At 36.2% G+C, this 14,167-nt stretch overlaps 1 protein-coding gene across 2 annotated transcripts in view; it reads right to left on the reverse strand.

Moving 5' to 3' along the window:
- Positions 1 to 14,167, reverse strand: part of LOC110348520 (uncharacterized) — a 303,860-nt gene that overhangs the window by 108,646 nt on the left and 181,047 nt on the right. Inside the window, exon 3 of one of the 2 annotated variants that reach the window (XM_087180888.1) lies at positions 6,061 to 6,256. The exons of the other annotated variant lie outside the window; for it this stretch is intronic. The gene's annotated coding sequence lies outside the window, so the exon portion shown is untranslated. The remainder of the gene's footprint in view (positions 1 to 6,060; positions 6,257 to 14,167) is intronic. 2 annotated transcript variants of the gene reach the window in all.

Here is a 14,167-nt window from a genome sequence, read left to right on the forward strand (position 1 = left end):
GGAAAAATGGGTCACATTTAGTAAACCTTATATGATTTAGAGACATTAAAAACAATGTAATTGCTTCATGGATAGAAAAAAAAGTAAAAATAAAAATCAGCTATTTTCCCACTATGCTAGAAACATTTAAAAGGCCAGAAGTGAGAAACTAATGATCATTAGTCTCAGCTGTGTCACTCACAGTGTGGCTAAGTTTTGTATTTAGAGACTTCCTGCAATAGAGCTTTGCAGAAAAATGCTTCAAGAAGGCAACAAATAAAGAGAATGAAGGGAAGTTACAAATGCAGACAGCATTTACTTGTGTTGAGAATATTGCTTTATTTATTATTCTGGTTTCAGTCTAAGTGAGGAAAGTAAACCAATGGGTTAACTGTGGGAAAAAGCAAAACCATAGAAAGGAAATGATGGACCCCAAATTTCCAACACAGTGAATGAAAACTACATCAAAGGTAATTATTTCTCAAGAGTTGGGTCTCTGGAATTCCATTCCCACCTCCAAGATTCCATCGTTTTTGGTCATATAAACAACCCCACAGTAACCCATACATACTTCATTGCCATCCCTGTGTTCATTTGATTCATCAGTGCAACATCTGCCTCTTAGAGATTCCAGTCCTTGCCCATAACTATCTTAGGTAAAAAATTTAATTTCTCTCCAATGTACAATTGCATACAAAAGGGTCGCCTTGGCCATTTCAGAGAATAAAACAGGTGTTTTTGCCACTTCAATACCCTGAAAAATTTGATCATTCCAAATATCTTCAATAAATAAACGTCCTCTTAAACGCGTGTGTGTTTGTATATTTTAATTGTGCATGAAGACACTACATGTAAAATACTTCACTCTTGGATAATGCGTCCCATGATCATAGCCAACTTTAACTTTCTGCGGTTGAAGTTTCAAAAGCCCTCTCCAAGTTTGATCTAAAGGGACTACTGATCTAGGCCCTTTGAGAACTAAAACTTTTCAACAATACAAAGTAGGAAATTGCGATCCCGAAGCCAGAGACACCACTGTGATGTTCCCTGTGTATGGCTTATTCAGAGCCTTACAAAAAAGAACACAAAGTAAGCTGGGGGCCTGTGAAGCTCCAGGCCCACGCTTCTTCAAGGCTGCAATCCTGTGAGCTATTCTCGCAAGGGCCTTTGATATAAAATCGTGAAAACATTGGATTATCCTAAGAATACTATTTTAAAAGGAGAAATTTCTAGGGTTGCTTTTTTCCTACTGCTGACCCAGAAAGACCCACTATTCCATGGGCAAGCAGGCTGAAAGAGAGGGTGACAGGACCATCAAAGATTTCTCAGTGACAAGGAGGACACAGAGCCACCATGCTCCACAGCAGGGATGAAACCCACTCCTAGTGTTCATAAGGCAAGAATCAGTTAGGAAAAAAGAGTTGTGTGTGGGGAAAATTCTAGAGCCAATCCACTATTCCAGGGCTCCTGGGTTTTTTGCCACCCTCCCCCAATGAATACAGAGATACAATTCTTTTCTACAAGCAATTACTGATAAGTATACATAAGAGGCATAATCTCCTGTGAATACAATTTTTGAGATATAGATGTTCTGATCAAAGGTCTGCCCTCCATTAGCTCAATTAACTCAACAGATGTGTTCTCTTCTTATGCTGTAGGTAATGTGCTGCCTTGGTCACTGCCCCTGAAAGTTTTCCAATTTAATCTTGTTTACACTCACTGCCCTGGGTTCTTTATTCTAATATACTTTTCATTCAATCCACACTGTCTCAGTCACCTAGTCCCCACTTCTCCATAATATGCCTATTTTATTATTCCAACAATTGGCTCCTAGACTTTAATAGTCACTGAGAGCAAAGTGAGACTGAGCATTGCTTTCTGTCCGTCCTTGGGAGATGACCGCAGAAAGTTCCTCCACGTCTCAGGGAGGCCACCATGGTGCTTGGACTGAATTTTCCAAGTCAGCCCTTTGCCCCAGGTGGTCTATTTTGATTGTGTCAGTTTAAGCTGAGAAATTAGGGTACTCGCCCTTGAGAGAACACCCAATGCCAATTTGAGCCTGTGTTGTCTCATTGTCTTTCCTTCTGCCACCACAGCTGGTTGCTGTCCTAGAGTTTTATCTCCCCCACTGACTGAAGTACAGGATTGATTTCTGCACTGGGAGGAAAGAATTTAATTGGTGAGTAACAGTCACTTTTGTTCTCTTACATTCAACGAATTTACAAGCTATCTCAGTATTTCAAAAACACAGGCCTTCAGGCAGGAGGAGTAGCATTTGAATCTGAACGTCGGCCATCTATCTATCTACCCAAAGCACTCGCGCCCAGTGAAGTTCAGTTGTTACTTAGAAAGCCTTAATAGGCACCCTGGGACCACAACACACTCCTCTCTCACACACAGAAGCAGTCTATCAACTTTCTAAAGAACAAAGATCCAATCCAGCCGCTCTCCAAATTCCTGTCACGTTGTTCCTGCTCACTTAATTTTTGTGTATCCTGAATTAAATTTTTAAGGCATTTTCCCTATTAAAACTACAACTGAAGTAATACAATATTTTAAAAAAAGAAATATTTGTCCATCTTTCTCAGGAATACAGGAATTAAATCACATGTCAAAACTTTTTAAAAAATAATGGTATTGTGTCCTACTGCACCCCAAGATTCAAACAGAAAACACAGCCCTTACAGGAAGATGAGTCACAGGAGCGCCTGAACTCCCTCCTGAGTTCAGCTCCACAGGAGGAACAGAGCTGACATGAATTATGTTCCAGGTTACTACACATTCGCCAAAGCCACAGAGAATGCTTCAGGTTGGCACCGCGGAGGCAAATACTAACATGGTGCCCTGCATGCTGGAATTCATCACAGCCAGCTATAAACACTAATGTACTGAGGTAAATTAAAGATCATGGACATGTATCCAATGAATAAAGTAATGGTAGAGTTTATTTTCTCAAGGGGGAAGGAAAAAACCCACACTGAAATTCTAATAAGAGACAATAGGAGTCCTATGACCAAGAGAGAGAAATCACGTTGAAATCTGTGAAACTACTAGTGGAAATTAGGCAAAAGTAAGATGTTTGGAAATCAAAAGTTCTCTTCACCTACCACTGTTCCCATTCTTACCCCATCCATATGTAATCCACAAATAATACTAAATTATAAATTTGGAATAAAGAATGATCCAGAGATGGGTTTTCCCTCATGATGACTACTTGTACTTTTTTACATTCCAATTAATAGTTTTTCCCCAAAATATTCTGCTGGTATCAAATATACTTGCTAACAGTGCCTACACATATCACAATGTCTCAATGTTGAATAGAATTCTGACAAATGGCTGGTGGATTAGGAGTATAAGCCTACTACTAAATGCAAATAGGATTAGTAAAAACACAAAATGAAAAATACATGAACCATATAGGCTGTACCTGCTGGCTACCAATGTCATTTAGGCAACAATTAAATTTCTTTCATTTTAATGTTTGTTTCCTCATGACACACTTCAGATCTGTAATTTATTGTTTTGGAAGAATCTTTTCACTATAGACTTTCCAATGGTGCAACGAGTATAAATGAGATTTTTCTAATGAAGAGGACAACCTGAACCAAAGAAAAATTATAATAGCTCTGAACAACTACAAATATTCTGGCACAAACCCAAGCCTTTTTCTACTTACAGTAACTTCTTAAATTTTGATCAGCATTACAGATTGTCTTAGGCAGAAGTCATAACAAGAATTATCATGCTATATCATATAACTTAATGCTGACCAACAAAACTGATAAAATAGTAGGGAAAGAAGACTTTCTTTCTTGAAGATGTAGTTTGTTGTCAACAAATGACAACATAGGCAACCTTAGGAAACTGTGCAACTTAATTTGATCATAGGACTAATAAATTAGAAACCATCTATTTTTAGACATAAACACATAGAGCAACTTTTCTGGTACAGAAGAAGATTGTAGGTATTTTTATTACCAAATATTGAAATGTAAGAACTATTAGGACAAAAGTTACTGTGTCCCCTAAAGTTCATAATAAGTCTAAGTTTGCCTTTCAAGACATTAAGAGTAAAAATGTATATGTCTTAACAGTGGGATACTCTGAAAAAAAAAGATAAATTTTAAGTGAAATACAATTAAATTCTAACTTGAAAATCTTGACTCAATTCGATCCATATGTCCATGCTAGTTCCTTTGGCTGAAATTTCTTCCTTTTTCACACTTTCAAATTATATTATCTACCAAATAGCATAGGAATTGCTTCTGTGTGTTAAATCAATTTTTGGACTCCTGCCTCACATGTGGCTATGTTTCCCTTTCTGTCTTTTATTATAGGAAACACCAGTGTTTAGCTGAATCTCTGTGGAAAGCACAGAATCCTGGCCACAGCCCTGAGAGATAGGTCACTGCTGATACCTCTGGACAGCGGCAAGATGGGTGAGGGTGAAGAGAATGCCTCACAGTGACCTCATGTGAATCTCTCCTTTCTAACAAAGCTCACACCAGGACCCGCAACTCATGAAGCTTTGCCATTAGTACTCTCTCCTTCGTCAGAGCAAAACATTAGAACATCCCTACAGAAGTATGAACTTTTGCATTTCTATTTCCATTTTGAACTTTAATGAAGCCTCTAAAGAAATGCTTAATATATGTAAAGAAAAAATATGTTTAAAACTACAGAGATGTATACTCTATTTTCCTGAATGGCACCTTTGGCATGAATTATGTAGGGGCAAAAATATAATAATTTAAACCAAATTACAATGCATAAAATTAGTGCAGCAGATAAAATATAGACAAAAGTTGTCAACTTATCTTAAAGTCTACCCATAAAAGTGTGATATATCATTGTGTTTAAAGGCATATTGTGAACATATGACTATTCTAGAAGCATAAAGTTGCACATTAAAGTATGTAAACTTTGTCTTCAGCTACCTAAAGTATAAACTTATAGGAGGCTGGCAAAAATATATCAATTTATTGCAATATTCATGAGTGCTGTTTTCAAGATAGGATGCATATTTCAGATATACTGATTTTATTCTTTCTTAAAAATAATATCTGTGTGCATTTTCAAAGAGTAATATTGGGAAAGACAAAACAAATACACAAATGGAGAATAAAGCAAAATAATAGTAAGGAAATGTTAAATTTGGTTGGATATGTTCTTATTTGAAAAAAGAAACAGGAAAAGAGAAAATTCTGTTCTTAGAAAAATCATTGACCTCTTCTCCTCCCTACATATGCTCTGATTAGCTCAATAGCAGTCTTTATCTCATCCAAAGCCTTCGACCTTGAAAAAGCACTCATCTCTATGCAAAGCAATTAGGAGAAACGTGTGCCCTGCACAAGTTAGGTTCTCAATAATGATGCTTTGACCATCCAGAACAACATGGAGAGGAGACAGGCATTAATGAGTCCAGTCTGCTGGAAGTAGCACACATCTCAGAAATAAAAGGCTTTGTGAGAAAAGGCTTAATTTTATCTCTGAAGGCCATGGAGTCCTTCACATTTGCTTCACTTCTGGATATTGTATGCTGAAATTAGAATACTTCTCCTAAGCTTGCTTAGCATCTCCTGAATCAGGTCAGCAAAGAGAAACCAGCCCTAGCCTGATTTAAAATTCTAATTATTTCTACGTGGTCATTATTTCTGGAGAAATTATTTCAAGAGCATATGCTTATATAACTGTGTATTTAAGGTTGTTTGTTGCTTTTAAGCATATGAGCAAAGCTGAAACAATGTATCAGAAAAACTTAAAAATTCCAAATTTCCCTAAAAAGTTCACAATAAAGCTAGAGAAGCAGTGTCTCAAATAGACTCTCAAAGCAAGGCTTAATACTACAATTTGTATTTAAATTTTGTAATCCAAAATCATGATTTAACTTGAAAATTTAAGGTAACTACTATAGCTAATGGGTCCCATGTACTCTCCCAGATCCTTCCACTCCCAGGCCAAGAAGTGGAATTTATTTCACCTCCCCTTGAAATTGAGTAGGACTTTGTAACTGCTTTGACAAATTACAAAAAGTGATGCCGCGTGGCTTCTAAGACCAGATCAAAAAAGGCAACTCACCTTTTTCTGGCTTTCTATTCTCTATGCCACTCTCTCTTTGAAAACATGAGGCTTGGAGACAATGTATAAGATATCCTGCTACCCTGAAGCCACCAGACCAGCAAGATCACAGAGAGAGAGCTCAGAGACATGGAGAGATGCTCGGAGAAGCCTTCAGAGAATTCCAGTGCCTGGTCCGCAAGTCTTCCCACTGAGGCTGTAGAGATTGAGAACAGAGAAAAAACTGACCCCCAATGCCTTAAAACAAAGTTCCTACCCTCACAGAATCAGTGAAAGTAATAAATGGCTGTTTTATGCTACTAGGTTTGGGATATTTATGATGCAGCTATAGAAACTGGAGCTCCCACATATAAGAAATATAAACTTGCACATAATGTTCCAGTTGGTGAATCTGACTCTTCATCTTTACTGTCTTTAGGCATAGTGTTAACATTCTTAAATCAGCGCTGGTTTCTTTAGTGTAATAAGAGAATTTTATGACCCATCAGTTCCACAAATTACATAATAGCTTTTAAATATTTTATCTCGTTAAGGTCAAGTGAGATGGGAAGTTTCTCAAACAAGTCCTCTAGATCCAGCCTCTGTCTACATTTCCTGAGATTACAGAATTAACACACACACACAAACACACACACACACACACCCTGTAATATGCCCAAGGAATCAAACAAAAAGCTAGATATGGTCTTTCTTATTCTTCACCTCTCCCTTCCAGCCTTCTAATATCTTGTCCCTGAGATGTTTGAACAGAGAAATTACTATCTTGAGGGACTTGTTAAAAGAAATTGATAATCTTCAGCAATAAATCTCTGCATAAAAAAGGAATAGTTGTTAATGAAGCAACAGAAAATAAAGGCCAACATCTAATTAAATTTACAGAGTTTTGCTGTTTGTACATACTTGCCATTATCATTATAATAACAACTGTTAAAAAGATCTTTAAAGTCACAAACGTTTCTTATTCTGGAAATAAGGAAAGTGGTAGGTTCTTGTGTATTCACTCAGCAAGCATTTAAGAAGTGGCTGGAATGTGCAATGAGAAGATCTAAGAAGTGAAGAACCATTCAGGAATATATAGGACAAGAGGCAAGATCATTTCTTAAATAAGGTAAAAATGAACAAAGAAACAAAAAAGCAGGTATGGTTTTTCAGAGATATGAGGGATTACTTCCATATGTAGGAGGATGAGGCCATGAAAGATTTCTTGAATGGAAAAAAGGAAATAGAACATTTAGGGAAGAAAATTCTACATGGAGGATGTTACATGCTAAAAATTCGCAGTTTGAAAAACCACTGAATCAAGAGTCCATTAAAGAGGGAAACAACATTGGAAAGGTGGGTGAGTAGGAGTCGTATTAAGGTGGGAGATAAGGGACTTGAATGATAAGAAAAGTCTGAAGTTAGGTAATAGGAAAGGTGGAAGCTTTTTGAGCAAGGAAATAACAATATGGGTTGGTCATCAGTAATAACGATGTCTTTTATTTATACGGGCCTATCATTAAAAGCACCTCAGTGTACCTTATGTTTGCCTCACAAAATTCTTTGAGGAACATAGAGGTTATTATCGAAATAATTCATCTAAAATCATATTGATACTTAGTGGAATAAGCCAGACTAGTTGCCAAGTCTTGTACCAAAGTCCAGTAGACTTCTCATAAAAACACATAGTGAGCTTGCTCGTGGTTTGCAACAACCATGCTGCAGAGGTGATTTGGGGTTGAGTACTTTGAATTAATCCTAGTGAAGGGTGATGATAGGATCACCCTTACTGACATAGGAAATGAGCCACGCCTTACTGACACAGGAAGTAAAATATTCCAGTTGGAAGAAGTTAAACCAAGTATCTCACTGAAATATTGAGACTCTGAAACTTTACATTTTCTCCCATATGTATTGCCCATTCATTCTATAGTTTTCCAGTTTACAATGTAGAATGCTGGACCTCTTAAGAACTGAATTACTAGCATAGAAAAATTAAATATAAAATATATGTTTTTCCTAAAACAAAATAAAATCATAATTTTAAAAGAATATATGGCTTATTTTAATATTGGGTAATGAACATATCATGCTATAACAAAAACACCTGGGAATCATCTCAAAGCCAAGTAATATGAAGAAGTACAAAATATAATTAATTATTTTTTGCACTGCTGGGGACAGAACCAGGGCTTTGTGCATGCTTAGAATATTTAAAATATCGTAACAAAAGAGTAAAATTCCTTGTATTCACCTCAATTTCTATAAGGAAAGTGACCACCACATAAAAAGATACAGCACTTCTTTTTTTCTCTTTTGTCTAAATCTTGAAACAATTCATAGAAGTTTCATCAACATTTGATTTGTATACACAGATCTAATTAGAAAACCTAGAAGTGGATGCTGAGCTAAGCTTTAAGAATTTGAAATTGCTAAAAGTCAATAAGAAATTAACATTTTAAGCCATAGTTTGTCTTAAAGATCTTTGTAAGTTCACAATATGCTTCCAAATTATGGCAGTATATTCACAGTGCTCCAAGAAAACAAGAAAAATTTTTGCTTTTCATAATTATGCTTTCCCATGAATAATAATGTTAATTATTCTTCCTCCCTCCCCTCATCTTGTCCTGTGACTTATTACAGAAGGAAAAAATAATAACTTATAAATGTGAAATCACACCAACCATAAACAAGGCCAAGTGAATGTACCTTAGTAACTACCAAGAGTCTCCAGGGCACAATAATTGCCCAGGATTTCCACACAGAAAGAGTTTGAGCAAAATATCAGAAGTTATTGTTTTCCTTCAGAAAAATGAAGGAAAACAATTGAAATGTTGATGATCTTAACTGACACAGAATTGCCTTCTCTCCTTTTCACCAACTCTGCCAAAGCTACCTTCACAAGCAAATGTCAGGAGGCACATTTCACAGTTAAGTTGACAATCAAACAAGAGATCACCTGAGTGATCAGACACACTGGAGATTTGGAGACCTTTTACCCAACAGTCCACCTAGAAGTCATTTTTGTTAAATAAAGGACAATATCCACCTAGATGCTCATGGAAAAATATTTTAACCAACTCAAGAAGACAAGGTAGGAATGTTTACTCCCCAAAACACATGAAATGTGTTCATGCTCCCACTGGTTTCCATGTTGTGACACTCAAAGCTCTCAGCACCTTCATCTTCAATCTTTCCCAGATGCAATTTTATAAGGAAGTGCTGCAGATAATGAGTGCTATCAGCTTCTCTTCGCATACTGTCATAGTACAGTCACTTCATCACCCAAATATTATTTTTTTTAAAATTAAACCCTGCTAAAAATATTATCTTGCCTAAGAAAATTTTGCTGATTGGAACTCAAATGGCTTAGTCATTTTAGTGTTTTAATCTGAAGGCTCTTTATTCATCTTAGCCTTTTCCTTTAGGAAAGATATTCTTGTATGATCTCCATTCATGAAGTAATTTGCTTGACTTGAAAGTCACTAAATCTCGGTGCAAATGTTTGTATCTTCAAAATGTTAAGGGGATTATCAAATCTATAACTCAAACTTCTGAAAAAATGTTTAAAACTTGATTTGTAAGACACTAGGTCATGTACTATTTGTTTAATTTTTTACTCTCATTAATTTTCAACACCTCTACCATACCTTTTGCAAGTATATATCTAATATCCATCTAAGTTCCATGTGTCGTAGTCCAGAAAGAATTGCAACATTTCTCAATCTCCTGACTCTAGTGTTGGTTATTTCCATTTCCATTTTGGCCTGTTACACTGTCCCACCCCACTAATAATGAAAATGCCATCAAAGAGTCATAAATCTGCACAGCAACATGCCAACAACTTTGAATAACAAAGTATAAATGTACCTGTTGAAAAAATAGCCATAGTTACACCATCAATGATAAGGAGTTATACCAACTACTACAGCTACATGGATACCTGTAATGTTGTAATCTTTTATGGGTTTGCATTCTGGCATAAGACAGATATCAGTCTAAAGCAAGATTGTATCACATCCTTCAGAGTTTCCCTGGAGTGTTTCCACACACTGCTCTACACCAATAGCTTCAGCCCCAGCTCCTTCCAACCACACCTTGTTCTTTTCTCCCTTTACATCTTTTCACAGGTGGAAGGCTGAAAGTCGTTGGCTCAGGAGCAGTTTCTAAACATGAAGAGAAAGGATTACAGAGCTAGAAACAAAATCATACAGGTAAATTAGATCTCATGTTTTTGCAGCTGAGACAACCTGGTAGATTCTCACAGTTTATAGATTAAAATTCCAACAACTAACAATGGGTTCCAAGCTCCCAAGCTCCCAAGCCCTCTGACTGCTCTGATCCCTTCGGACCTCAGCTTTGTTCCAACCCTGCTTTCTCAAGCTTTGGCCATACCAGGCTTCCTCCTGTGCCCGCACCTGCCAGCAGAATGTAATACATTAAGAACATGCACTGCCTGAGCATAAATTGCAGCCCTGAGCCTGTCCTTTCCCAGCTGTGTGATGTTGGCCAATTTAGTTCAAATCTCTGTGCAAGGAAAAAAAGGAGTGGCCTCATTTGTAACTTGGGAATAATAACAGTAGCTACTTCATAATGATGCTATGAGAATTAAATTATTCATATTTATGAAGGAGATGGAAATGTGTTTGATACATGCTAAGTGTTTTTGCTGATTCTTTCCTCCCCTCTAGGCTTGTATAATATTCCCTCTGTTAAAAATGTTACACTGCCAATTCTCACCTCAAATGTCTTGTCCTCAGAGCAGTCCTTCCCAAACATTATATCCAAAGTTATAAACACCACCCTCCTTGACACATCTCTCATTACCTCACAGTTTACCCTCATTATCTTATTTTTTATCATATTTTTCCTTTCACTTTACTTTTTCTCATTAGGATTCAAGCTCAATGAGGGCAGAAAACTTATTCTTTTGAGTCCTTACCTTTTAACATAGAACTTGACAAATATTGGGTACTTGTCTAAATGTATGTTTAGTTCATTAGTTAATGGCATTGAGAATTCTGGATTTTAATCTCATTATTTATTAAGTCACTTAATTTCTCAGCATTTCAATTACTTTATTTATAATTGAAGATAATTATAGACTCTCTACTTCTACCTCAGTGTGAAGTACAAATTGGGTAATCTACATCAAACTGCTGTAGACACTGTAAATATATTTGAGTATTACCCAAATATTAGTTGTTATTCTAAAGAACAAGGTAGCATAGAAGAATGAAGACTAGTTAGAATCAAAAAACAAACTGCAGCTCACTCCAAGCCCTCAATGCCAGGGTTGATTTTCTTAAGTTTTTCTAAGCTTCTGATGCAGAAGGGTGCAAATACTATTCTACGAGGGTTACATGACATTGAGGCAACTGGAAACGCCACATGTGAAAATAGACAAACCGATACTTCTAAAGCAATAAACTCAGACCAAGACAGCCTAATACTCCTTTCAACTTGAAAAAGTAATTTACATAGATTTCTTCTGGACTAATTCTCTCCATTTTTAAAAAAAACAGTTACTTTAGAAACCTTGCAATCATAAATTCATTCTCGGTGCCTTTGAATGTAAGTTCTCCCAGCCATGGTGTTTGTTGTAAAACTCGGGAATCCTCTCCAGGACCTAGGAGCAATCTCTTTGAAATGTAATCACCAGGAATGATGTTGCCCCTATGGCCTGATCTCTGGGAAGAGCAGGAGCCTAAATTTGATAAGACACCATTAGAAACCAAAAATGGTCTAATTACGTTAACCAGTGTCCCCAGTACTTCTCCATTAGTTCCCCTTAGTGCGTAAACATGCTTGTGCCTTTTGTTTCAGCAGAGTTGAGTTCGGTCTTTCTCCCTTATTGTAATAATCTCTTGTCACAATAGTCTTGCATAAAGTCTTCCTTATCTGTTTAATTTATGTGGTTAATTTTTGTAACAAATGACAGAAGTGAAAACAATGACACTGATACCACCAAGATGATCTGGATCAGTCCAACCCTTACGTATCTCTCTCAATATTTCTCTCTTCTCCTCTTTTCTGCTATTTTGTTTCTTCTATTTTCTGTGTCAAGTACATTTGAAAGAATTTTACCTTCAATTTTCTCCCTATAATTGAAGTTCCCATGCAAATAGCTTGATGACTGTAATTTTTTGTCTAATTTGATTGTACAATTTTTATAATAGCACCAATGTCGTTCAACATGAGTCACTCCTGAATTTCAATCTCTACTTCTATGAAATGTGTGGGTTGTTTCAGACAAACCTCCTGCAGCATTGTTATTCAGTGAATCTTAAATGCTTTTCAGAGGCTCTAGGTCTTGATACTGCATTAAAAAATCATGTGGATATTCAAGAGAGATGGGAAGACACAGATATGAGCCCTCTACTCAGAAGATGGAATGACATTTCTGCAACATAATTTTTAAAAGTTTGAAATGTGTGGATTTTTTCATTTCCTTGCCATCATCACTTCTGGTCTGACACTACATTTACCCACAATTTACTTAAATCTCCCTGGAATAAATTCAGCTCAAAATGACACATGGTGAAACCAATTTTAGATGCCCAATGTCAAGATTAAATTAACATTTATTTAGCCGGAAATTATGACATAGCTTTGCATTTCCAAGTTTATTTTAGTTTTTAGTATTCTGCTCTTTTTTTTTAAGTCATCAGTCCTTGGAAAATATCACATAATTAAAAAAAATCTATTCTGAATGCATTTACATTTATTGATCCTATAGCTTTGCCATATGAGTCTCCCTATTTGTCAAATTTTGTACTAGAATACCCATCAGTTCAGAAATATTGATGCATTGGCTTTAAGTAGATACATTTGGAATTTTAGGCAAAGAGCTATCCATGAAAATCAACAAAAGGGGAGTATCAGAATAAAATCAGATGTGTGTTTGAATAAGTGATTTTTATTTGATAAACTGATTATCATTCCTTTTGCAGATGGGTTACATCTGTTTGTTTTATGACAAAATAAAAAGTGAAAATGTACTATCAGTATGAGAAAAAAAAATCTCCTTTGCTTTTGTAAGAACTGATCAGTGCAATGGTACTAATGAAAACTCTCCATGTTTTCTGCTGCAACACACTTTGATAGTGACTATCTTATTGACACCATAAGAGGTAGCAGGTGAACATACCAAAGCTACTCATTTTTTAAAAATAAAACTTATGAGTTAACATCACTGCCAATCAGTGTAATGTAAGAAGCTTAACGAGCCATAGTACAGTGTCTGATGAAAACGAAAATTTGATATTAAGCCATAGTGTGTAACATCTAAATAGCCTCAGTGATTCTTCATTCCTGTTTTTCCTGAACAACCTTAGCTATATTTTAAATAATCAAGATACATTCCAAAATATGCTAATAATTACCTCCTCTGATTCAATGGCACTTAGAAAATAGAAGAAATCTAACACTTATTAAACATATAGTTTATTTCATTTACTACTCATAATAGCCTTAAGGGAGTAATATTTTCCATTTTATAGATAAGAGAACTGAGATACAGAGTGCCAAGGTAGAACTTTTCCTTATCCTACACTTTCTCTGGTATTAACATAATTCCATTAACAAATTTTATATCAGGAGCACTGTTAAAATGAAAATAGCCAATCATGGAGATACATGTACTCCATCCTATCAGTCCACACAAAATGAAAGCACCGAGGGTGCACAAAAGTTTGATCTGGAGCTTTATTTGATAATGGAAGTGGTTTTGGTTGGCAGTGTTTTGCAATAGAATAAAGAAATAATAGTGAGAAAACAAACAACTCCACACAAAGAACTGGGCAGTACATATTCGGAGCTTAGACTTTTCTTAGGACTTTTCAAGGCCAGGGATAATTCTTCAAATGTACATGACATTCAAATTGGTTTCTAGCCACTGATATGAACAGTAATTCCGGCTTTGTCCATATTCCTGACAAAGAGATCTTTCCATTATTTCACTGCTTTCAATAAAGTGCCTAAACTACTTCCTCAACAAGGGGTGGAGACTTGTACAGTCTCAGAGCAAGGCATGTCCCTGACTCTACCTATTAGTGCTGAGATTTCGATGCCTTGGCCTGCATAGTCTCTTCAGGGCTGTGGCATGTAGGATCAACTAACCTGGGTG

This window comes from Heterocephalus glaber, unplaced genomic scaffold (assembly GCF_053883595.1).
Source record: "Heterocephalus glaber isolate CG9 unplaced genomic scaffold, H.glaber_assembly_v1.0 deba00001465, whole genome shotgun sequence".
Taxonomy (NCBI): domain Eukaryota; kingdom Metazoa; phylum Chordata; class Mammalia; order Rodentia; family Bathyergidae; genus Heterocephalus; species Heterocephalus glaber.